The following is a 24,127-nucleotide window of genomic DNA, read 5'->3' on the forward strand; positions in this document are numbered from 1 at the left end:
TTTGCTTCCCATTGGCATGGAGTATATTTTTCCATCCTCTCACTTTCAGTCTTTATGTGTCTTTAGTTCTGAAGTGTGTTTCTTGTAGGCAGCAAATACATGGGTCTTGTTTTTGTATCCATTCAGCCAGTCTGTGTCTTTTGATTAGAGCATGTAATCGATTTACATTTAAAGTAATTATTGATATATATGTTCCTATTGCCATTTTCTTCGTTTTCTGAATGTTGAGCTTCAAGCCAACCTTTTCACTCTCCTCTTTCACTTTCATCAAGAGGCCTTTGAGTTCGTCTTCACTTTCTGCCATAAGGGTGGTGTCATCTGCATATCTGAGGTTATTGATATTTCTCCCGGCAATCTTGATTCCAGCTTGTGCTTCTTCCAGCCCAGCGTTTCTCATGATGTAATCTGCATATAAGTTAAATAAGCAGGGTGACAATATACAACCTTGACGTACTCCTTTTCCTATTTGGAACCAGTCTGTTGTTCCATGTGCAGTTCTAACTGTTGCTTCCTGACCTGCATTCAGATTTCTCAAGAGGCAGGTCAGGTGATCTGGGATTCCCATCTCTTTCAAAATGTTCCACAGTTTATTGTGATCCACACATTCAAAGGCTTTGGCATAGTCAACGAAGCAGAAATAGATGTTTTTCTGGAATTCTCTTGCTTTCTCCATGATCCAGCGGATGTTGGCAATTTGATCTCTGGTGCCTCTGCCTTTTCTAAAACCTGCTTGAACCTCTGGAAGTTCAGGATTCACATATTGCTGAAGCCTAGCTTGGAGAATTTTGAGCATGACTTTACTAGCGTGTGAGATGAGTGCAATTGTACGGTAATTTGAGCATTCTTTGGCATTCCCTTTCTTTGGGATTGGAATGAAGACTGACCTTTTCCTGTCCTGTGGCCATTGCTGAGTTTTCCAAATTTGCTGGCATATTGAGTGCAGCACTTTCACACCATCATCTTTCAGGATTTGAAATAGCTCAACTGGGATTCCATCACCTCCACTAGCTTTGTTCGTAGTGATGCTCTCTAAGGCCCACTTGAATTCACATTCCAAGATGTCTGGATCCAGGTGAGTGATCAAGCCATCGTGATTATCTTCATCGTGAAGATCTTTTTTGTACAGTTCTTCTGTGTATTCTTGCCACCTTTTATTAATATCTTCTGCTTCTGTTAGGTCCATACCATTTCTGTCCCTTATCGAGCCCATCTTTGCATGAAATGTTCCCTTGATATCTTTAATTTTCTTGAAAAGATCTCTTGTTTTTCCTTTTCTGTTGTTTTCCTCTATTTCTTTGCATTGATCGCTGAGGAAGGCTTTCTTATCTCTCCTTGCTATTCTTTGGAACTCTGCATTCAGATTCTTATATCTTTCCTTTTCTCCTTTACTTTTCGCTTCTCTTCTTTTCACAGCTATCTGTAAGGCCTCCTCAGACAGCCATTTTGCTTTTTTTTATTTCTTTTCCGTGGGGATGGTCTTGGTCCCTGTCTCCTGTACAATGTCACAAACCTCCGTACAGAGTTCATCAGGCACTCTATCCATCAGATCTAGTCCCTTAAATCTATTTCTTACTTCCACTGTATAATCATAAGGGATTTGATTTAGGTCATATCTGAATGGTCTAATGGTTTTCCCCACTTTCTTCAATTTAAGTCTGAATTTGGCAATAAGGAGTTCATGATCTGAGCCACAGTCAGCTCCTGGACTTGTTTTTGCTAACTGTATACAGCTTCTCCATCTTTGGCTGCAAAGAATATAATCAGTCTGATTTTGGTGTTGATCATCTGGTGATGTCCATGTGTAGAGTCTTCTCTTGTGTTGTTGGAAGAGGGTGTTTGCTATGACCAGTGCGTTCTCTTGGCAAAACTCTATTAGCCTTTGCCCTGCTTCATTCCGTGCTCCAAGGCCAAATTTGCCTGTCACTCCAGGTGTTTCTTGACTTCCTACTTTTGCATTCCAGTCCCCTATGATGAAAAGGATATCTTTTTGGGGTGTTAGTTCTAAAAGGTCTTGTAGGTCTTCATAGAACTCTTCAACTTCGGCTTCTTCAGCATTACTGGTTGGGTCATATACTTGGATTACTGTAATATTGAATGGTTTGCCTTGGAAACAGACAGAAATCATTCTGTCGTTTTTAAGATTGCATCCAAGTACTGCATTTCAGACTCTTTTGTTGACCATGATGGCTACTCCATTTCTTCTAAGTGATTCCTGCCCACAGTAGTAGATATAATGGTCATCTGAGTTAAATTCACCCATTCCAGTCCATTTTAGGTCACTGATTCCTAGAATGTCGACGTTCACTCTTGCCATCTCCTGTTTGACCACTTCCAATTTGCCTTGATTCATGCACCTAACATTCCAGGTTCCTATGCAATATTGCTCTTTACAGCATTGGACCTTGCTTCTATCACCAGTCACATCCACACCTGGGTATTTGTTTCACTTTGGCTCCATTCTTTCATACTGGGCAACTACCGACCTAGGGAATTCCTCATTCAGTATCCTATCATTTTGCCTTTTGATACTGTTCATGGGGTTCTCAAGGACAGTATACTGAAGTGGTTTGCCATTCCTTTCTCCAGTGGACCACATTCTGTCAGACCTCTCCACCATGACCCGTCCATCTTGGGTGACCCCACATGGCATGGCTTATTTTCATTGAGTTAGATAGGGCTGTGGTCCATATGATCAGATCAACTAGTTTTTTGTGATTAGAATTTCAGTGTGTCTGCCCTTTAATACCCCCTCCCAATACCTACCGTCTTATTTGGTTTTCACTTACCTTGGTCGTGGAGTATTTCTTCACAACTGCTCCAAGAAAGCGCAGCCACTGTACTTACCTTGTACGAGGGGTATCTCCTCAAGGCCGGCCCTCCTAACCTTGAATGTGGAGTAGCTCCTCTCGGCCCTCCTGTGCCCACGCAGCCACTGCCTCCTGGACGTGGGACAGCTCCTTGCAGCCACCGCCCTGACCTTGGGCGTGGGGTAGCTCCTCTCGGCCGCGCTTCTGTGCGTGGTCGGTTGTGCCAAGTCTCTCACGTCTGCGCCGCCGGAGCCGGCGTCTCTCGCATCTGCGCCGCCGGAGCTGGCGTCTCTCGAAGATCATGGCATCTGGTCCCATCACTTCATGGGAAATAGATGGGGAAACAGTGGAAACAAAGTCAGATTTTATTTTTTTGGGCTCCAAAATCACTTCGGATGCTGATTGCAGCCATGAAATTAAAAGACGCTTACTCCTTGGAAGGAAAGTTATGACCAGCCTAGATAGCATATTAAAAAGCAGAGACATTACTTTGCCAACCAAGGTCCGTCTAGTCAAGGCTATGGTTTTTCCCGTGGTCATGTATGGATGTGAGAGTTGGACTGTGAAGAAAGCTGATTGCCGAAGAATTGATGCTTTTGAACTGTGGTACTGGAGAAGACTCTTGAGAGTCCCTTGGACTGCAAGGAAATCCAACCAGTCCATTCTAAAGGAGATCAATCCTGGGTGTTCGTTGGAAGGACTGATGCTAAAGCTGAAACTGCAATACTTTGGCCACCTCATGCGATGAGTTGACTCACTGGAGAAGAGTCTGATGCTGGGAGGGATTGGGGGTATGAGGAGACGGGGACGACAGTGAATGAGATGGCTGGATGGCATCACCGAATCTGTGGACATGAGTTTGAGTGAACTCCGGGAGTTGGTGATGGACAGGGAAGCCTGGCGTGCTGTGGTTCATGGGGTCGCAAAGAGTCAGACACAACTGAGCGACTGAACTGAACTGAACTGATTGTCATTTTCTTAACTATTTGGGATTGATTTTTTTTTGTTTTGTTTTCTTGTATTTCTTGACTATATAATCCCTTCAACCTTTCTTTTAAAGCATTTGTTGTAATCCCTTTAACGATTTGTTGGTCATCTTGAATTCACTTAACTTTTGCTGGTCTGAAAAGCTTTTAATTTCTCCATCAATTTTTAATGAGATGAAAAGGGCATCCTGTGTGGAGTCCTACTCTGTAGTTCAGTGCCTCAGGCATTTGATGGGCCAGACTCTCTATTGTTCAGCTGCAAATGCTGGAGTATGGAGAGAGAGAGGCTATGGTGATGGCTCCACCCCCAACAAGTGATTCAGCAGTATCGCCCTGCTTCCATGGCTGTCTGGCTCTCCTCCACAGGCATTTTCCACCACAGTCTCCTCCCTCACATCCCCTCGATCCGTCTCTCCACAGTCAACAGCAGCCCTCATCCTGGGATTGCTCCACAATCCCTAACCTCCTAGCTGCTGTGCCTTCCAGAGGATCCATGTCTCTGTCTATGGTGTGTATGGCTGCAGCAAGGAGTGGCTGATTTTCATTCCATTTAGGCTGCCACAGATCAGTTGTTTCACTCTCAGCCTTAAATGTTTCTCCTCTGATACAGACAGTTGCCCCGCTGTGGGGATCTGATCCCTGCTTTAGTTCCCCCACCTGCCTAGGGTAGGTCCAGTCCTACTAACATTCTTGCTTTCTCCCCTAATTCCTTCATTCTACTGAGTTTTGCGTGGTTGTATATATTATTTTCTGCTGCTCAGGTACTCCTGTCCGTTCTCAGCTGGTGTTCTGCATGCACTTCTGTGTCTGAAGGTGTATTTCTGGTATATCCATAGAGATAATCATCCACGTCCACCTACTCCTCCACCATCTTCTCCTAATATTGAGTTTTAACCTAGCTTTTCCACTCTCTTCTCTCACCTTCTTCAAGTTTTAGTTCCTGTTCGCTTTCTGCCATAAGGGAGATGTCATCTGCATATCTGGGGTTATTGACATTTTCCCCAGCTATCTTGATTTCTGCTTGAGTTTCACATTATAGACTCTGCATATAAGTTAAATAAGTAGTGTGACCGTTTACAGCCTTGATGTACTCCATTCCCAATTTTGAATCAGTCCGTTTTTCCAAGTCTGGTTCTAGCTGTTGCTTCTTGACCTGCATACAAGTTTCTAGGAGGCAGGAAAGGTGGTCTTCCCTTTCTTTTGGTGGTTTTCCCCTTCTGATATTCCCATCTTTTGAAGAACATCCCACCAGTTGTTTCAATCCACACCATACAAGGCTTTAGCTTAGTTAATGTAGCAGAAATTGATGTTTTTATGGAATTCTCTTGGTTTTCCTCTGATCTAATGGATGTTGGCAATTTGATCTCTGCTTCCCCTGCCTTTTCCAAATCTAGCTTGAACATCTGGAAGTTCTTGGCTCACGTACTATTGAAGCCTATCTTGGGGAATTTTGAGCATTACTTTGCTAGCATGTGAAATGAGTGCAATTGTCTGGTAGTTTGAACATTCTTTGGCATTGTGTTCCTTTGGGATTGGAATAAAAATTGACCTTTTCCAGTCTTATGGCCACTGCTGAGTTTTCAAATTTGCTGGCACATTGAGTGCAGCACTTTAGTAGTATCATCTTTCAGGATTTGAAATAGCTCAGCTGGAATTCTATCACCTCCAGTAGGTTTGTTTGTAGTAATGCTTCCTAAGTCTTCCTTGACTTAGCACTCAAAAATGTCTGGCTTTAGGTGAGTGATTACCCCATCATGGTCATCTGGGTCACTAAATTCTTCTTTGTGTAGTTCTTCTGTGTATTCTTGCCACCTCTTCTTAATATCTTCTGCTTCTGTTACGTCCATACTGTTTCTGTCCTCTATTGTGCACATCGTTGCATGAAATATTCCCTTGGTATCTCTTATTTTCTTGAAGTGATCACTAGTCTTTCCCATTGTGTTGTTTTCCTGTATTTCTTTGCATTGATCGCTGAGGAAGGCTTTCCTATCTCTCCTTGCTATTCTTTGGAACTCTGCATTCAGATGCTTATATCTTTCCTTTTCTCCTTTGCTTCTCTTCTTTTCTCAGCTATTTGTATATGACTGTTTTACTTTCTTGCATTTCTTTTTCTTAGGGATAGTTTTGATCTCACCTTCTGTACAATGTTACAAACGTCTTTCTGTAGTTGTTCAGGCACTCTGTCTATCAGATGTAATCCCTTGAATCTATTTTTCACTTCCACTGTGTAATCCTAAGGGATTTGTTTTAGGTCATAACTGAATGGCCTAGTGTTTCTGAATTTTACAATAAGGATTTCATTAACTGAGTCACAGTCAGCTCCTGGTCTTGTTTCTGCTGACTGTGCAGGACTGCTCCAGCTGCAAATAATATAATCAATAGGATTTCTGTATTGTGCATCTGGTGATGTCCATGTGTAAAGTTGTCTCTTGTGTTGTTGTAAGAAGGTGTTTGCTATGACCTGTGCATTCTCTTGGCAAAACTCTGTTACCCTTTGCCCTACTTCCTTTTGTACTTCAAGCAAAACTTGCCTGAGTCTGGCTTAAAGTTTATTAGTTTGTTTTCAGAGAATCAGCTGTTAGTTTCTTTGTTGGTTTTCCTCCCCACTCCCCCAGCATTTGATGGATTTCTTCTCTGCTCTTCATTATTTCTCTTTTTATACTGTCTTTTGCCTTTGTTCTTCTTTTTCTAGTTCCTTTATGTGTAAGTTTAGACTGTTATCTGAATATTTTCTCTTTTTCTAGATTACTGTAGACTTCCCTTTAAACCATTTTCACCGTATCGATAGGTTTAAGACCATGGTGGTTTCATTTTCATTTGTCTCTAGATATTTTTTCACTGCCATTTTGATTTATTCCGTGACCCATTGTTTAGTAGCCTCCATGTGTTTTTCTTTTGTTTTTCATCTTTTTTCCTTAATTTTTGTTTCTTGTCACATGGTACTGTGATTAGAAAAATGATTGGTATGATTTCAGTCTTCTTAAATTTACCAAGTTTTTCTGTGACCTTGCATGTGATCTATCATGGAGACTGTTATATGTTCACTTTAAAAGAATGTGTTTTCTTATGCTTTTGGATGAACTGTTTTCTATATATGTCTATTAAGCCCATCTGCTCTATTGTGTCCTTTAAGGCAAGTGTTTTCTTATTGATTTTCAGTCTGGATTATCTGTCCACTGATATACATGGGATGTTAAAGTCTAATACTATTATTGTGTTACGTTCAATTTCTCCCTTTATTTGCTGTTAGTATTTGCCTTGGACATTGATGTGCTCCTTTGTTGTGTGCATATATATTTACAATCATTGTATCTTCTTCTTATATTAATCCATTTATGATTATGCAGTGTTGTGTTTTTTCTCTCTCTCTTCTTACAATCTGTGCTTTAAAGTCTTTTTTTTTCTCTGTAAAATGGAACCCATGTACACTGTTGGTGAAAAGGTAAGTTGGTAAAGTCACTATGGAAAATGGTATGGAGGTTTCTTTAAAAACTAAAAATAAAACTACTACATGACTCAGCAATTCCAGTCCTGGGTATATATCCAAAACAACCAAAACACTAATTAAAAAAAATACCACACCCCAATGTTCATAGCAGCAGTATTTACATGATATGGAAGCAATCTCAGTGTTTATCAACAGATTAATGGATAAAGAATATGCGTTATATATGTACACTAGAATCCTATTCAAGCATAAAAAAGAATGAAATTTTACTATTTTCAGCAACATGAATGGACTTGACTGGTTTGATCTCTTCGCGTCCAAGTCACTCTCAAAAGTCTTCTCTAGCACCTCAGTTTGAAAGCATCAGTTCTTTGGTGCTCAGCCTTCCTTTATGGTCCAACTCTTTTATGGTCCAACTCTCACATTCATACATGACTACTGGAAAAACCATATCTTCGACTAGATGGACCTTTGTTGGCAAAATAATGTCTCTGCTTTTTAATACACTATCTAGGTTTGTCATAGCTTTCCTTCCTAGGAAGAAGTATCTTTTAATTTCTTGATTTCAGTCACCGTCCACAATGATTTTGGAGCCCCCCAAAATAAAATGTGCCACTATTTACACTTTTTTGCCATCTCTTTGCCATGAAGTGATTGGACTGGATGCCATGATTTTAGTTTTTTGAACGTTGAGTTTTAAGTCAGCTTTTTCACTCTCGTCTTTCACCCTCATCAAGAGACTCTTTAGTTGCCCTTCACTTTCTGCCATTAAGGTGGCATCCTCTGCATATCTGAAGTCGATATTTCTCCCAGCAGTCTTGATTCCAACTTGTGATTCATCCAGCCTAGCATTTCGCATGAGGTACTCTGTGTATAAGTTACATAAGCAGAGTGACAATATACAGCCTTGGCATATTCCTTTTCTAATTTTGAACTAATCTGTTGTTCCATGTCAGTTTCTAACTGTTGCTTCTTAAACTACATACAGGATCTCCGGAAACAGGTAAGGTGGCCTGGTAACTCTTTAAGAATTTTCCACAGTTTGTTGTGATCCACACAGTCAAGGGCTTAAGTGTACTCACTGAAGCAGAGATAGACGTTTTTTGTTTTGTTTTGTTTTCTGGAATTCCCTTGCTTTCTCCATTATCCAACAAATCTTAGCAATTTGATCTCTAGTTCCTCTGCCATTTCTAAATCCAACTTGTACATCTGGAAGTTCTTGGTTCATGTACTTCTGAAGCTTAGCTAGAAGGATTTTGAGCATTACCATGCTAGCATACGTGATGAACACAGTTGAAGTGTAGTTTGTACATTCTTTGGCATTGACTTTCTCTGGGATTTGAATGAAAACTGACCTTTTCCAGGTCTTTGGCACAATAAACTCAGGCAAGAATAAAGGCAGCTTGATCTGCTATAGGGTGACTGAGGAACGCATATTTTCATAGTGGTAAATAAAACATTTGGAGAAGGAGATGGAAACCCACTCCAGTGTTCTTGCCTGGAGAATCCCAGGGACGGCAGAGCCTGGTGGGCTGCCATCGGTGGGGTCACACAGATTCGGAGACGACTGAAGCGACTTAGCAGCAGCAGCAACAGATAAAACATTATTCAGAAACTTTAAAGTTAAGCAGTAGGGGGTAAGGTTGAAATTGGCCACAGGGAACGAGTGTAGCAGCAGTAGGATTACAGTATATATTTTGATTCTGTGGCTTTCAGCCTTTGGTCAAATTAATCTATTATTTATTAACCTGCTAACACTTCTCTAGACAGAGGAGCCTGGTGAGTTGTAGTCCATGGGGTCACAAAGAGTTGGACACGACTTAGCAACCAAACAACAACAGAAATTTCTCTTGGCATTTACATTGGATAAGACTATGTGGGTTTGAAGTTCACATGCAAGAGGTGAAAGTAGGAGCACGGGAAGATGGCAGAGGAATAGGACGGGGCGGCCACTTTCCCCCCAACTAAACCAACAAAAGAACATTTGAACGCTGAGTAAATCCCACAAAAAAACTTACCGGCAGAGGACATCAGGCACTCAGAAAAGCAGCCCATAGTCCTCGAGAGGAGGTAGGAAATAGATAAAAAGATAAAAAGAGAGACAAAAGAGGGAGGGACGGAGCTCCCTCCCGGGAAGGGAGGCTTAAAAAAAAAAAGAGAGAGAGAGAAGTTTCCAAACACCTGGAAACACTGGCGAGTCGAACCTCAGAGGGCCGCATAACTGGGAGACAAAAGACATAAATAATTAAAACTCACAGACTAAGTGCCCAGAGGAAACTCTCAGCGCAGAAGCAGCGCAGACACCCGCGCCCCTCACTAGCAGAGGAGGGCTGGGCAGGGAGGCGCCGGCAGCAGCACTTAGAGGGAGAATGGCTGTGCGCTTGGAGGGAGAATTGGCGGCTGCGCTTAGAGGGGGAGCCAACGCCTTCGCTTAGAGGGAGAGCCGGCACCCGCGCTTAGAGGGAGAACCGGGCTTGGGCACCCCAGGGCAAACTGAGGGCTCGAACGTGGGATACCAGAGCAGAGGTTGCAGTTGAAGGGCGAGAGGGCTGGAAAAAGCCTGTGAAAAAGCTCCAAGCCAGCCCCGCCCACAGAACCGGGCACTGAGCAGAGCGAGCCGGCAGCGGGTGGCCCTTCCCCCAGCCTCCGCCGACGGGGGCGGGGAGGGCAGCCAGCGCCGGGGCGGGGGCAGCCGCGGCCCCAGAGAGGCTTCTGGTGCCAAGCTGCAGGCAGGCTTCCTTGCTGGCCAGGACTTCTAGGGTTCTGGCCGGTCGATATCCGCCTGAGAAACAGCGCTGGTTGTACACCCAGAAAAACGAGCAGCAGGGACCGGGAAGGCAATAAGTCACAGTGACTGCACTTGCCAAATGCCTGGTCACCTGAGCTGCTAGGACGTGGGAAGGCACAAAACGCAGGCCCAGCCAAGTCTGCTCCTTTGTCGAGTACCGAGGACCTGAACCTGAGCCGCTCAGACCTGGGAAGTGCATGCAACCCAGCGCCACCCGTGGACAGCTTGCAGCAGAGCAAACTAAAGCCTAAGCAGCATAAACAGGGAAAGCACACACGCCTCGAGCGGGAGCATTCCCAGTGTAGCCGAGACACCGCGAGCACTCCCCACAGACGCCAGGGATATTTGTTAGCTGTTCCTCCCTCCCTATAGCAGGACTGAATAGGAGAGCCGGGGGAAAAAAAAAAAAGTGTCCACCACCGCAACCTGGTGTCAGGACGGGAATTAGACACTGAGGAGACCAGAAAACAGAAGAGGGAGAAGCCTTGAGCCTCCTGGAAGAATAAGAATGAAAACCAGAGGCAGAGGCTAAAGGCCAAATCCTGAGAACACCAGAGATCTCCGGATCCAGAGAACATTAATTGATAGGTACTCATCAAAGGCCTCCATACATACACTGAAACCAGGCACCACCCAAGGGTCAACAAGTTTCAGTGAAAGACATACTACGCAAGCTATCCAGCAACACAGGAGAATAGCACTGAGCTTCAATATACAGGCTGCCCAAAGCCACCCCAAACCCACGGACATCTCAAGCTCATTACTGGACACTTCATTGCACTCCAGAGAGAAGAAATCCAGCTCCACCCATCAGAACATCGACTCAAGCTTCCCTAACCAGGGAACCATGACAAGTCACCCATCAAAACCCACACACAACGAGGTAACTACATAATAAAGAGAACTCCACAGACTGTCAGAAGATGGAAAGGCCACCCCGAACACAGCAATATAAGCAAGATGAAGAGGCAGAGAAATACCCAACCAAGTAAAGGAACAGGATAAATGCCCACCAACACAAACAAAAGAGGAAGATATCGGGAACCTACCTGATAAAGAATTTCGAATTTTAATTGTGAAAATGATTCAAAATCTGGAGAGCAAAATGGGGTTACAGATAAATAAACTGGAGAAAAGGATTGAGAAGATGGAAGAAATGTTCAATAAGGAATTAGAGGAAATAAAAAAGAGTCAATATACAATGAATAATGCAGTAGATGAGATCAGAAACACTCTCGAGGGCACAAACAGTAGAATAACGGAGGCAGAAGACAGGATAATCAAGCTAGAAGATAGAATTGTAGAAATAAATGAAACAGAGTCAGAAAAAGAAAAAAGAATTAAAAAAATGAGGACAATATTAGAGACATATGGGACAATATTAAACGCCCCAACATTCGAATCATAGGAGTCCCAGAAGAAGACAAAAAGAAAGACCATGAGAGAATACTTGAGGAGATAATAGTTGAAAATTTCCCTAAAATGGGGAAGGAAATAATCACCCAAGTCCAGGAAACACAGAGAGTCCCTAACAGGATAAATCCAAGGCAAAATACCCCAAGGCACATATTAATCAAATTAACAAAGATCAAACACAAAGAAAAAATATTAAAAGCGGGAAAGGAAAAACAACAAATAACACACAAGGGGATCGCCATAAGGATAACAGCTGATCTTTCAGCAGAAACTCTACAGGCCAGGAGGGAATGGCAAGAGATACTTAAAGTGATGAAAGAAAATAACCTACAGCCCAGATTACTATACCCAGCAAGGATCTCATTCAAATATGAAGGAGAAATCAAAAGCTTTACAGACAAGCAAAAGCTGAGAGAATTCAGCATCACCAAACCAGCTCTCCAACAAATACTAAAGGATCTTCTCTAGACTGGAAACACAGAAAGGGTATATAAACTTGAACCCAAAACAATAATGAAAATGGCAACGGGATCATATTTATCAATAATCACCTTAAACGTAAATGGGTTGAATGTCCCAACCAAAAGACAAAGGCTGGCTGAATGGATACCAAAACAAGACCCCCATATATGTTGTCTACAAGAGACCCACCTCAAATCGAGGGACACATACAGACTGAAAGTGAAGGGCTGGAAAAAGATATTCTACGCAAATAGAGACGAAAAGAAAGCAGGAGTAGCAATACTCATATCAGATAAAATTGATTTTAAAACAAAGGCTGTGAAAAGAGACAAAGAAGGAAACTACATAATGATCAAAGGATCAATCCAAGAAGAAGATATAACAATTATAAATATTTATGCACCAAACATAGGAGCACCGCAATATGTAAGACAATTACTAACAAGTATGAAAGGGGAAATAAACAACAACACAATAATAGTGGGATACTTTAATACCCCACTTACATCTATGGATAGATCAACTAAACAGAAAATTAACAAGGAAACACAAACTTTAAATGATACAATATACTAGTTAGACCTAATAGATATCTTTAGGACATTTCACCTCAAAACAATGAATTTCACCTTTTCTCAAGCGCACACAGAACCTTTGCCAAGATAGATCACATCTTGGGCCATAAATCCAACCTTGGTAAATTCAAAAAAATTGAAATCATTCCAAGCATCTTTTTTGACCACAATACAGTAAGATTAGATCTCAATTACAGGAGAAAAACTATTAAAAATGCCAACATATGGAGGCTGAACAACACACTGCTGAATAATGAACAAATCATAGAAGAAATCAAAAGAGAAATTAAAATATGCATAGAAATGAATGAAAATGAAAACACAACAACCCAAAACCTCTGGGGCACTGTAAAAGCAGTGCTAAGGGGGAAGTTCATAGCAATACAGGCACACCTCAAGAAACAAGAATAAAGTCAACTAAATAACCTAACTCTACAACTAAAGAAACTAGATAAGGAAGAAATGGAGAACCCCAGGTTTAGCAGAAGGAAAGAAATCGTAAAAGTTAGGGCAGAGATAAATGCAAAAGAAACAAAAGAGACCATAGCAAAAATCAACAAAGCCAAAAGCTGGTTCTTTGAGAAGGTAAATAAAATTGACAAACCACTAGCCAGACTCATCAAGAAACAAAGGCAGAAGAACCAAATCAATAAAATTAGAAATGAAAATGGAGAGATCACAACTGACAACACAGAAATACAAAGGATTATTAGAGAATACTATCAGCAATTATATGGCAATAAAATGAATAACTTGGAAGAAATGGACAAATTCCTAGAAAAGTACACCTTGCCAAAACTAAACCAGGAAGAAATAGAAAATCTGAACAGACCCATCACAAGCACGGAAATAGAGGAAGTAATCAGAAAGCTTCCAGCAAACAAAAGCCCAGGTCCAGACGCCTTCACAGCTGAATTCTACCAAAAATTTAGTGAAGAGCTAACACCTATTCTACTCAAACTCTTCCAGAAAATTGCTGAGGAAGGGAAACTTCCAAACTCATTCTATGAGGCCACTATCACCCTAACCCCAAAACCTGGTAAAGATCCCACAAAAAAAGAAAACTACAGGACAATATCACTGATGAACATAGATGCAAAAATCCTTAACAAAATTCTAGCAATCAGAATCCAACAACACATTAAGAAGGTCATACATCATGACCAAGTGGGCTTTATCCCAGGAATGCAAGGATTCTTCAATATCCGCAAATCAATCAACGTAATACACCACATTAACAAACTGAAAAATAAAAATCATATAATTATCTCAATAGATGCAGAGAAAGCCTTTGACAAAATACAACATCCATTTATTATAAAAACTCTCCAGAAAGTGGGCATAGAAGGGACATATCTCAACATAATAAAAACTATATACGACAAACCCACAGCAAACTTTATCCTCAACGGTGAAAAACTGAAAGCATTTCCCCTAAAGTCAGGAACAAGACAAGTGTGCCCACTCTCACCACTACTATTCAACATAGTTCTGGAAGCTTTGGCTACAGCAATTAGAGCAGAGAAAGACATAAAAGGAATACAAATTGGAAAAGAAGAAGTAAAACTTTCACTGTTCGCTGATGACATGATCCTCTACACAGAAAACCCTAAAGACTCTACCAGAAAACTACTAGAGCTAATCAATGAATACAGTAAAGTTGCAAGATATAAAATCAACACACAGAAATCCCTTGCATTCCTATACACTAATACTGAGAAAATAGAAAGAGAAATTAAGGAAACTATTCCATTCACTGTTGCAACGAAAAGAATTAAATACTTAGGAATATATCTACCTAAGGAAACAAAAGGCTTGTACATAGAAAACTATAAAACACTAGTGAAAGGAATCAAAGAGGACACTAATAGATGGAGAAATATACCATGTTCGTGGATTGGAAGAATAAATATTGTGAAAATGAGTATACTATCCAAAGTAATTTATACATTTAATGCAATCCCTATCAAGCTACCAATGATATTTTTCACAGAACTAGAGCAAATAATCTCACAATTTTTATGGAAATACAAAAAGCCTCGAATAGCCAAAGCAATCTTGAAGAAGAAGAATGTAACTGGAGGAATTAACCTGCCAGACTTCAGGCTCTACTACAAAGCCACAGTCATCAAGACAGTATGGTACTGGCATAAAGACAGAAATATAGATCAATGGAACAAAATAGAAAGCCCAGAGATAAACCCATGCACCTATGGACACCTTATCTTCGACAAAGGAGGCAAGAATATAAAATGGACAAAAGACAGTCTCTTTAACAAGTGGTGCTGGGAAAACTGGTCAGCCACTTGTAAAAGAATGAAATTAGAACACTTCCTAACACCATACACCAAAATAAACTCAAAATGTATTAGACAGCTAAATGTAAGACCAGATACTATAAAACTCCTAGAGGAGAACGTTGGCAAAACACTCCGACATAAATCACAGCAGGATCCTCCAAGACCCACCTCCCAGAATATTGGAAATAAAAGCAAAAATAAACAAATGGGACCTAATTAAAATCAAAAGCTTCTGCACAGCAAAGGAAACTCTAAGCAAGGTGAAAAGACAGCCTTCAGAATGGGAGAAAATAATAGCAAATGAAGCAACTGATAAAGGATTAGTCTCGAAAATATACAAGCAGCTCCTGCAGCTCAGTTCCAGAAAAATAAGTGACCCAATCTAAAAATGGGCCAAAGAACTGAACAGACATTTCTCCAAAGAAGACATAAAGATGGCTAACAAACACATGAAAAAATGCTCAACATCCCTCATAATCAGAGAAATGCAAATCAAAACCACAATGAGATACCATTTCACACCAGTCAGAATGGCTTCTATCCAAAAGTCTACATGCAATAAATGCTGGAGAGGGTGTGGAGAAAAGGGAACCCTCTTACACTGTTGGTGGGAATGCAAACTAGTACAGCCACTATGGAGAACAGTGTGGAGATTCCTCAAAAAACTGGAAGTAGAACTGCCATATGATCCAGCAATTGCACTCCTGGGCATACACACCGAGGAAACCAGAATTGAAAAAGACACATGTACTCCAATGTTCATTTCAGCACTGTTTATAATAGCCAGGACATGGAAGCAACCTAGATGTCCATCTGCAGATGAATGGATGAGAAAGTTTTGGTACATATACACAATGGAGTATTTTTCAGCCATCAAAAAGAATGCATTTGAATCAGTTTTAATGAGGTGGATGAAATTGGAGCCAATTATACAGAGTGACATAAGCCAGAAAGAAAAACATCAATACAGTATACTAACGCATATATATGGAATTTAGAAAGATGGTAACCTGAACCCTGTATATGAGACTGCAAAAGAGACATAGGCATATAGAACAGTCTTTGGGACTCTGTGGGAGAGGGTGAAGATGGGATGATCGGGGAGAACGGCATTGTAGCATGTATATTATCATAAGTGACCAGTCCAGGTTCGACGCATGATACAGGATGCTTGGGGCTGATGCACGGGAATGACATGGAGGGAGGATATGGGGAGGAGGGAGGTGGGAGGGGGGGTTCGGGAGGGAGAGCACATGTACACCCGGGGCGGATTCATGTCAATGTGTGACAAAACCAACCAATTATATTAATGTAAGTTAATTTGCCTCCAATAAAATAAATTTTAAAAAAGTAAATAAAAATAAATGGAAGAGCAGCATAAAAAAAAAAGAGGTGAAAGTATAGTCACCCACGTTTTCTGGATTAAAAGAGCTTTTCTTGACTAAATTAAATTTCGGTTCTGAATAATTTCATCTTTATAAGCCCTCTCTTATCTGGAACTTTTCTCTGTAGTACTCTTTCCTTTAATCCCTCTGTCTCTTACTGACTCAGTTAAAGCTTTTTTTTTTTTTTTTTAGTTTCAAGTGAGTACTTTATTGTATTCTGATCATTTTGCTGTGTGAAATGATTGTTGGACTTTTTTAAAGTGATGGGTGCATTACTTATTTAAAAAATTATAAAGAACGGGAAGCATCTGATGCCCTTGCACTTAATTATCTGTTTCTTTGTAAATTTAAAGTACAGAAATATGCCCTGCATACCAACTTTGCCCACTCAAAACTATTAAGTGACGAAACGCTTGGCAAAGGGGAGACATGGGCTACATTGTTCTCAGTGCAGTCAACAAGAAATCACAGGCCTCATTATATTCCATTCAGTTCTCCTCTGTGCATGCTGACTATGTACAAGCAAGCCAGCCCACAAATTGGTGGACTTGGGAATTCAATGGGGTCAATTTGGACTGGTCAAGGGAAAAGAGACCATAATACATGGAAAATCAAATACATTAAATGAGGCTATTTGGAAGAGAACATATCTCAGGTTTGTTGTCTTTCTATTCTATACCACATAGTTTCAAAGGAAATCTCCCATATGTGTCAGTCTTATTTCCCCAGCAAGATTGTGAATTCTGATATGTACTGCATGTAGTGAAAAAGAACAGGGCTTAGCAGCCAGATAGCTATAGATGCGTAATTTGTACAGACAATTAATAGATCATTCTTCTCAGGCAGGTCTGTTAACCCTTCTAAATCTCAGTTTCCATTGTTGTAAAATGAGGATAATCATACTAACCTTTCAGAATTGTGAGGATTTCAGGAGCTATGTATACATAGCCTCACAAAGAATTTGATACTCAGCAAACACTCAACAAGCCTTAATCTTCCTTTCTCCTTAAAGGTCTTTATCTGGTACAAAGCTTAACTCCATAATAACATACACTAAAGCTTGGAAATTTTGTTTTCAGATTATCTTGGGAGGGCATTCCTGACACATTTTTGTGTAACCTTCTGTCAGAGTTTAAGTAGGGGCGACTCTGGGCAAAATTATAAGGCACAGAAAGAAACTTCACTGTTTCCTTACCTACATCTCTCCAGGCAGTCCCTCCTTCCACTCCAAACATGTACACTTCCTGCCCGTTCTAAATCAATAATGATAAAATTTCAGGCATCAGAAGATTGAATTGAATTGAATTGGTGCTCCTTATCTCACAACTTCCTGGATCTACACATAGATCAGTGTCTGAAGGAATTGGAGAGAGATCACAGTTCCTTCTGACTCTGGAAAAAAGCTTCAGGTAAGAAAGGGCTGGATAGATGAGATTATTCAGAACTGATCACGAAAAGTCTTCTTAACCCAGAAAATTAAGCATGGCTGTACTTTCTTTGGGCTTCCCTAGTGGCTCAGAGGTTAAAGCGTCTGCCTGCAATGCAGGAGACCTGGGTTCGAACCCTGGGTCGGGAAAATCCCCTGGAAAAGGAAATGGCGACCCACTCCATTATTTTTGCCTGGAGAATCCCATGGATGGAGGAGCCTGGTGGGCTATAGCATGGACTGTCGTGTGACCATCTTAAGACATAGTAATAGCTATTTTTGAGAAAGGACCTTTAAATATCTACCTTTTCCTCTTTTCATACAAGGCTCTAATTCTGAAATTACTTGGGCTTTAACATCTCTTTAGACATAATGTGGCAAAAGTGCAACAAAAGAGAAAATAGTAGCAGCATTTTGGTATGGCAGACAGCAGTAAAATAGCAAACCTTGCATTGTGCTCTTATGCTGCCACATCGTGGAATATCTGTCAGGAGAACTCCAAAGAGCTAGGGGTAGAGGTGGGAGATCAACAAGAAAATTCTTAATGTTCTTAACATAGATTTGTTGCAGACTTGTTGGTAAAGAGATATGAATTGCAAGTTTTTCATAGCTGATTGTGACCAAAGCATTTTTTAAAATATTCCAAAACAGGCAAGCTGAAAGCAAATGTCTCTTGCTGTGGTTGTACCATTTGATTAAGCAGTAAGAAGCCGGTGGCTTAAGGACTTATTACAGTATTCTCTTTAAAATGGATGCAGATCTCTTTGGTTACCAAATGAATACACAGTGGCAATGCTGCTGTGGTCCGTAGCCAAACAGACTGGGGATTCAGATTTGATTTTCCTTTTGGGTATATTTAGTAGGTAGATTAGTAAAAGACTTAAAAAAAAAAAAAAGCTTTAAATTCTATTTTTTCATGCTTCTTTCACCCCACTCTTAAATGCTTATTAGGCAGTGGCTAAGCGAAGATAAGCTTATTATTTCCTTACAAATTAAAGCAACTTCTTTTATGGCAGATTCGAAACAAATAGAATCAACTGGAGGGAGTCTATATATCTGAATTTGTTTTTGCATAAGTTGACTGGTTGCAAATTGTAACTTGTATAAAAAGACAAAATGCATACCTACCCAAGTGTTTATTCATTAAGAATTTAGTCCTAGAAATTGTGAGCATCCATTTTGAAAGTTTACAGGTTTATTTTATAACAGTGTACCTTCATTGTTCTAGTGCAATATGCTATAATAGTTGTGAGCTCATTTTTCACAGCTGGTTGTTTATATTAAGTTTTACTAACAGTTAGAACTGGACATTGAACAACAGACTGGTTCTAAATAGGAAAAGGAGTATGTCAAGGCTGTATATTGTCACCCTGTTTATTTAAGTTATACGCAGAGTACATCATGAGAAACGCCAGACTGGAAGAAGCACAAGCTGGAATCAAGATTGCCAGGAGAAATATCAATAACCTCAGATATGCAGATGACACCACCCTTATGGCAGAAAGGGAAGAGGAACTAAAGAGCCTCCTGATGAAAGTGAAAGAGGAGAGTGAAAAAGTTGGCTTAAAGCTCAACATTCAGAAAACTAAGATCATGGCCCCTGGTCCCATCACTTCATGGGAAATAGATGGGGAAAGAGTGTCAGACTTTATTGTTTTGGGCTCCAAAATCACTGCAGATGGTGATTGCAGTCATGAAATTAAAAGACGCTTACTTTTTGGAAGGAAAGTTATGACCAACCTAGATAGCATATTATAAAGCAGAGATATTACTTTGCCAACAAGGGTCCATCTAGTAAAGGCTATGGTTTTTCCAGTGGTCATGTATGGATGTGAGAGTTGGACTGTGAAGAGAGCTGAGCACCGAAGAATTCATGCTTTTGAACTGTGGTGTTGGAGAAGACTCTTGAGAGTCCCTTGGCCTGCAAGGAGATCCAACCAGTCCATTCTAAAGGAGATCAATCCTGGGTGTTCATTGGAAGGACTGATGCTGAAGCTGAAACTCCAATACTTTGCCACCTCATGCGAAGACCTGACTCACTGGAATAGACCCTGATGCTGGGAGGGATTGGGGGCAGGAGGAGAAGGGGACAACAGAGGATGAGATGGCTGGATGGCATCACCGACTTGATGGACATGAATTTAAGTGAACTCCGGGAGTTGGTGATGGACAGGGAGGCCTGGCGTGCTGCGACTCATGGGGTCGCAAAGAGTCAGACCCGAGTGAGCAACTGAACTGAACTGAAACACATTATGTTTTCAGTAAGCATGAGACTGCATTCAATATAGATGGATATGTATGTAGCATTTGTGAAGTCGTTATTAAGCTTAGTCTAAGTGACATCACTCATAGCAATAAACACTTGCTTTCTCTTCTAAGTTCTTTCCACACATTTGCTTTGTCATTCACTTGACTCCTCTCACATAAACACCTTGCATTGTTGTTTTAGTTTCATATTTAAATACCATTGTTGTACTTAAAATTTTTAATATGTCTAATCCTTCCCAATAGATTGTAATTTTAGGAGGAAATCTACTATTTTTCTTTAAATATTTGAGAGAACCTCATAAATTTCTTACACACTTAAAAGGCACCCAAGAAATATTGTTGAATAGCTATGAAATACAGTGTCAGACAATCATTTTAAATTTTAGTGCATCACAGTTGGAACCTCTGTCGCTCTTCACTTTAAAATATCAGCTGAGAAAATATGTCAGGTTATTTATAAAACAAAGCAAAATCTCATCTTGATTAAATGTTTTATTGTAGGTCAGCACTGTCATGAAAAAGACTCTTATTTTCCCATTGAAAGCATGATTATTGAAGCTTTGTTCTTCCTTTGAAATTTGAACATTCACTCTGACACTTTCTAAAGCAGAAACCTTATCAGTTTCCCTCTTAAAAAAAAAAAAAAAAAAAACAAACTTTACCTTTGGCTGACAGACAGAAAACTTACTGAGGCTAGCTGGAGACACATTTTCTTCGTGTAGGCAGCAGTTTTTCAGCAGCCGTGCTCTGTGTCTTTGGTGGGATGGATAGCCTGAATCTCAAACCCTGACAGGTGGACATTCTTTGGGTGGAAGTGGGGAGTGTGGTTTGCTCTTTGAAAAAGATTTATTTAAATTCCTGAACAGTGCCACAGTCTACTTGCAAATACATTTTTGTGTTGAAAAGGATATCAGTAACCTTTTAACTCCAAAGTACTTTTTCCTTTAGGAAATTTAAATTGTATTCCTTAGGGAACTTTTGTGATACCCATTCCTAATTGTTCTGAACAATTGTTCCTAATTGGTCTAGCAATGTATGATTTTCAGTTACATCTGTCCAAAGCCACTTTGTAGGGATATATTGTAGTGAGCATGTACCTATAGGAACTAACTCTTTAAATATAAATCATCTCTTGTAGGAATTAAAATTGATATTTGAAAATGGACTTACAGATATATCAAGTTAAGAAAAATTTTTGACATTTCCTGAAGATTCAAAGCTGGACAAATGTTCATATTTCCTAGGGCAGAATCTACTTTAAAAAGTATTATAGCCCATTCTGTTCAACCCTTTGAAGATGTAGAATACTCTAGGAGGCATGTGTACTTACTTATCAGGCAATTCCAGAAGATGGAAGAAATACTTGTGGTCCAGAGACAGAGCTAATGGTTACAGGGTAAAGACATCACTGAAGCTATACTATAATGACCATTGATACCAGGCCTGGCTACTGCCTTAACTCAGGACACAGAGAACAGTGTTCCCAAAATATTAAACTTTCAATAATGTCAGAAAGGCCTCAAAGAGTCATTTATCTTAAGGATTCTCTGGTTTTTGTTTCACATAAACATGACGGATGACAGTCATCAAGGGCCATGTAAAATTCTTAGCATGTTAACTATAACAGTAACTCTTAATTCACTAGAAATATCCGTTGGAATGCCAAATGCCTCAAAGTTCCATATTTATGGGATATCTGTATATCTACTTAAATTTGTAAATATGCAAATCATGAACAAATTACTTGACACACTCCACGCAAACTGAACACCCCCTTTAGCATCATGTAGATTCAGTTCAGTTCAGTTCAGTCGCTCAGTCGTGTCCGACTCTCTGCGACCCCATGAATCACAGCACGCCAGGCCTCCCTGTCCATCACCAACTCCCGGAGTACACTCAAACTCATGTCCACAGAGTCGGTGATGCCATCCAGCCATCTCATTCTCCGTCGTCCCCTTCTCCTCCCGCCCCCAACCTTTCCCAGCATCAGAGTCTTTTCCAGTGAGTCAACTCGCCGCATGAGGTGGCCAAATTATTGCAGTTTCAGCTTTAGCATCAGTCCCTCCAATGAACATCCAGGATTGATCTCCTCTAGAATGGACTGGTTGGATCTCCTTGCAGTATAAGGGACTCTCAAGAGTCTTCTCCAACACCACAGTTCAAAAGCATCGATTCTTTGGTGATCAGCTTTCTTCACAGTCCAACTCTCACATCCATACATGACCACAGGAAAAACCATTGCCTTGACTAGATGGACCTTAGTTGGCAAAGTAATGTCTCTGCTTTTTAATATACTATCAAGGTTGATCATAACTTTCCTTCCAAGGAGCAAGCGTCTTTTAATTTCATGGCTGCAATCAGCATCTGCAGTGATTTTTCATGTAGATTACAACCCACTAATTTAACTGAGCCTTCTATCACTCCTGTTACTGACTTATACATGGATTATCCTCAAAATTCAATGGAAACAGTGACAGACTTTATTTTCTTGGGCTCCAAAATCACTGCAGACGGTGACTGCAGCCATGAAATTAAAATATGTTTGCTCCTTGAAAGGAAAGCTATGACAAACCTAGACAGTGTATTAAAAAGCAGACATCACATTGCCGACAAAGGTCCATATAGTCAAAGTTATGGTTTTTCCATTAGTCATGTATGGATGTGAGAAATGGACCATAAAGAAGGCTGAGTGCAGAAGAATTGATGCTTTTGAACTGTGGTGTTGGAGAAGACTCTTGAGATTCCTTTTGGACTGCAAGGAGATCAAACCAGTCAATCCTGAAAGAAATCAGTTCTGAATATTCATTGGAAGGACTGATGCTGAAGCTGTAGCTCCAATACTTTGACCACCTGTTGTGAAGAGGTGACTCATTTGTAAAGACCCTGATGCTGGGAAAGATTAAAGGCAGGAGGACAAGGGGATGACAGAGAACAAAATGATTGGATGGTATAACCGACTCAATGCACATGAGTTTGAGCAGGCTCCAGGAGATGGTGAGGGATGGGAAAGCCTGGCGTGCTGAAGTCCATGGGGTCACAAAGAGTCAGACACAACTGACTGACTGAACAAGAACAATCCTGAAAATTCAAAAGATGGTGTGCTTAGTTGTTCACTCAGGTCTGATTCTTTTCAATCCCATGGATTGTAGCCCACCAGGCTCCTCTGTCCATGGGATTCCTCAGACAAGATTACTGGAGTGGGTATCCATTCCCTTCTCCAGGGTATCTTCCTGATCCAGGGTGTGGTATTGTTACATTTATAAATGAAAGCTTGATTTTATAAGTTAATAAGGAAATATGATTCTTATTAGAAAAATTGGCTATAAATTTTGCTGGATTGTAAGTGATCTTTAAAGGAGTACATTCTGTGCTCTGATCTAAATATCTTGTAGAGATTTCAGTTCCTATTGGGAGAAGTTGAGGATTCTTTTTCCTGGAGTTGTGTGATGAGAGATAAAATTACTTGTAGTCACAAACAAGTTAGAAGAACAGAAATATGACCTCTGTTTACGCATGTATGTATGTGTGTGGGGGGATATAAATCTAAAGAAGATTTGACTATATGAAAGTTTTTTTTTTTTATTTTGCATTTTGATTTCCATTAAAAGACTTTTTCTTTTGATTTTGTATTTTTGGTGTTTCTGCTCCATGAGTCTTTTTAGTGTAGTTACGTGAAGAAATATTTATTGATTGTGCTCTGCAGCTCAGAAATATTTACTAATTTTTAAGTTGACTCACTGGAAAAGAGTCTGATGCTGGGAGGGATTGGGGGCGGGAGGAGACGGGGACGACAGAGAATGAGATGGCTGGATGGCCTCACCGACTCGATGGACATGAGTTTGAGTGAACTCTGGGAGTTGGTGATGGACAGGGAGACCTGGCGTGCTGTGATTCATGGGGTCGCAAAGAGTCGGACACCACTGAGCGACTGAACTGAACTGAATTTGTGATCAAGGTTCTAAAAGAAATGCATATCAGGGAAGAAACCTAAAAATATTAATTTTATTATTTTAAAGCCTTCTAGGAATTATTAGGAGACAAAATAACTGTATTATCTCTGAGATTCCTTAGTATTATATGTTAAGGGCTAATGAATGGTACAGGTATATTTCAAACTTATTATAAAAGCAGGCTTAGCTCTTCTTACATCTTCTTCCGTTTCTATTCTAAATGATGAAAATTGACGCATAGAGGCTTGAAACATTCTCAGGGTAAGATTCATTTCTGTTGGCTGTGTGATGCTTATTAAGACAGGAATTAGACTCA

The 24,127-nt window shown here is 40.4% G+C and overlaps 1 protein-coding gene across 2 annotated transcripts in view; it reads left to right on the forward strand.

Moving 5' to 3' along the window:
* Positions 1-24,127, forward strand: part of SH3BGRL (SH3 domain binding glutamate rich protein like) — a 141,050-nt gene that overhangs the window by 105,811 nt on the left and 11,112 nt on the right. The window lies entirely within an intron of this gene.

Source organism: Moschus berezovskii, chromosome X (assembly GCF_049115385.1).
Source record: "Moschus berezovskii isolate FMDL1 chromosome X, NW_MosBer_1.0, whole genome shotgun sequence".
Taxonomy (NCBI): Eukaryota; Metazoa; Chordata; class Mammalia; order Artiodactyla; family Moschidae; genus Moschus; species Moschus berezovskii.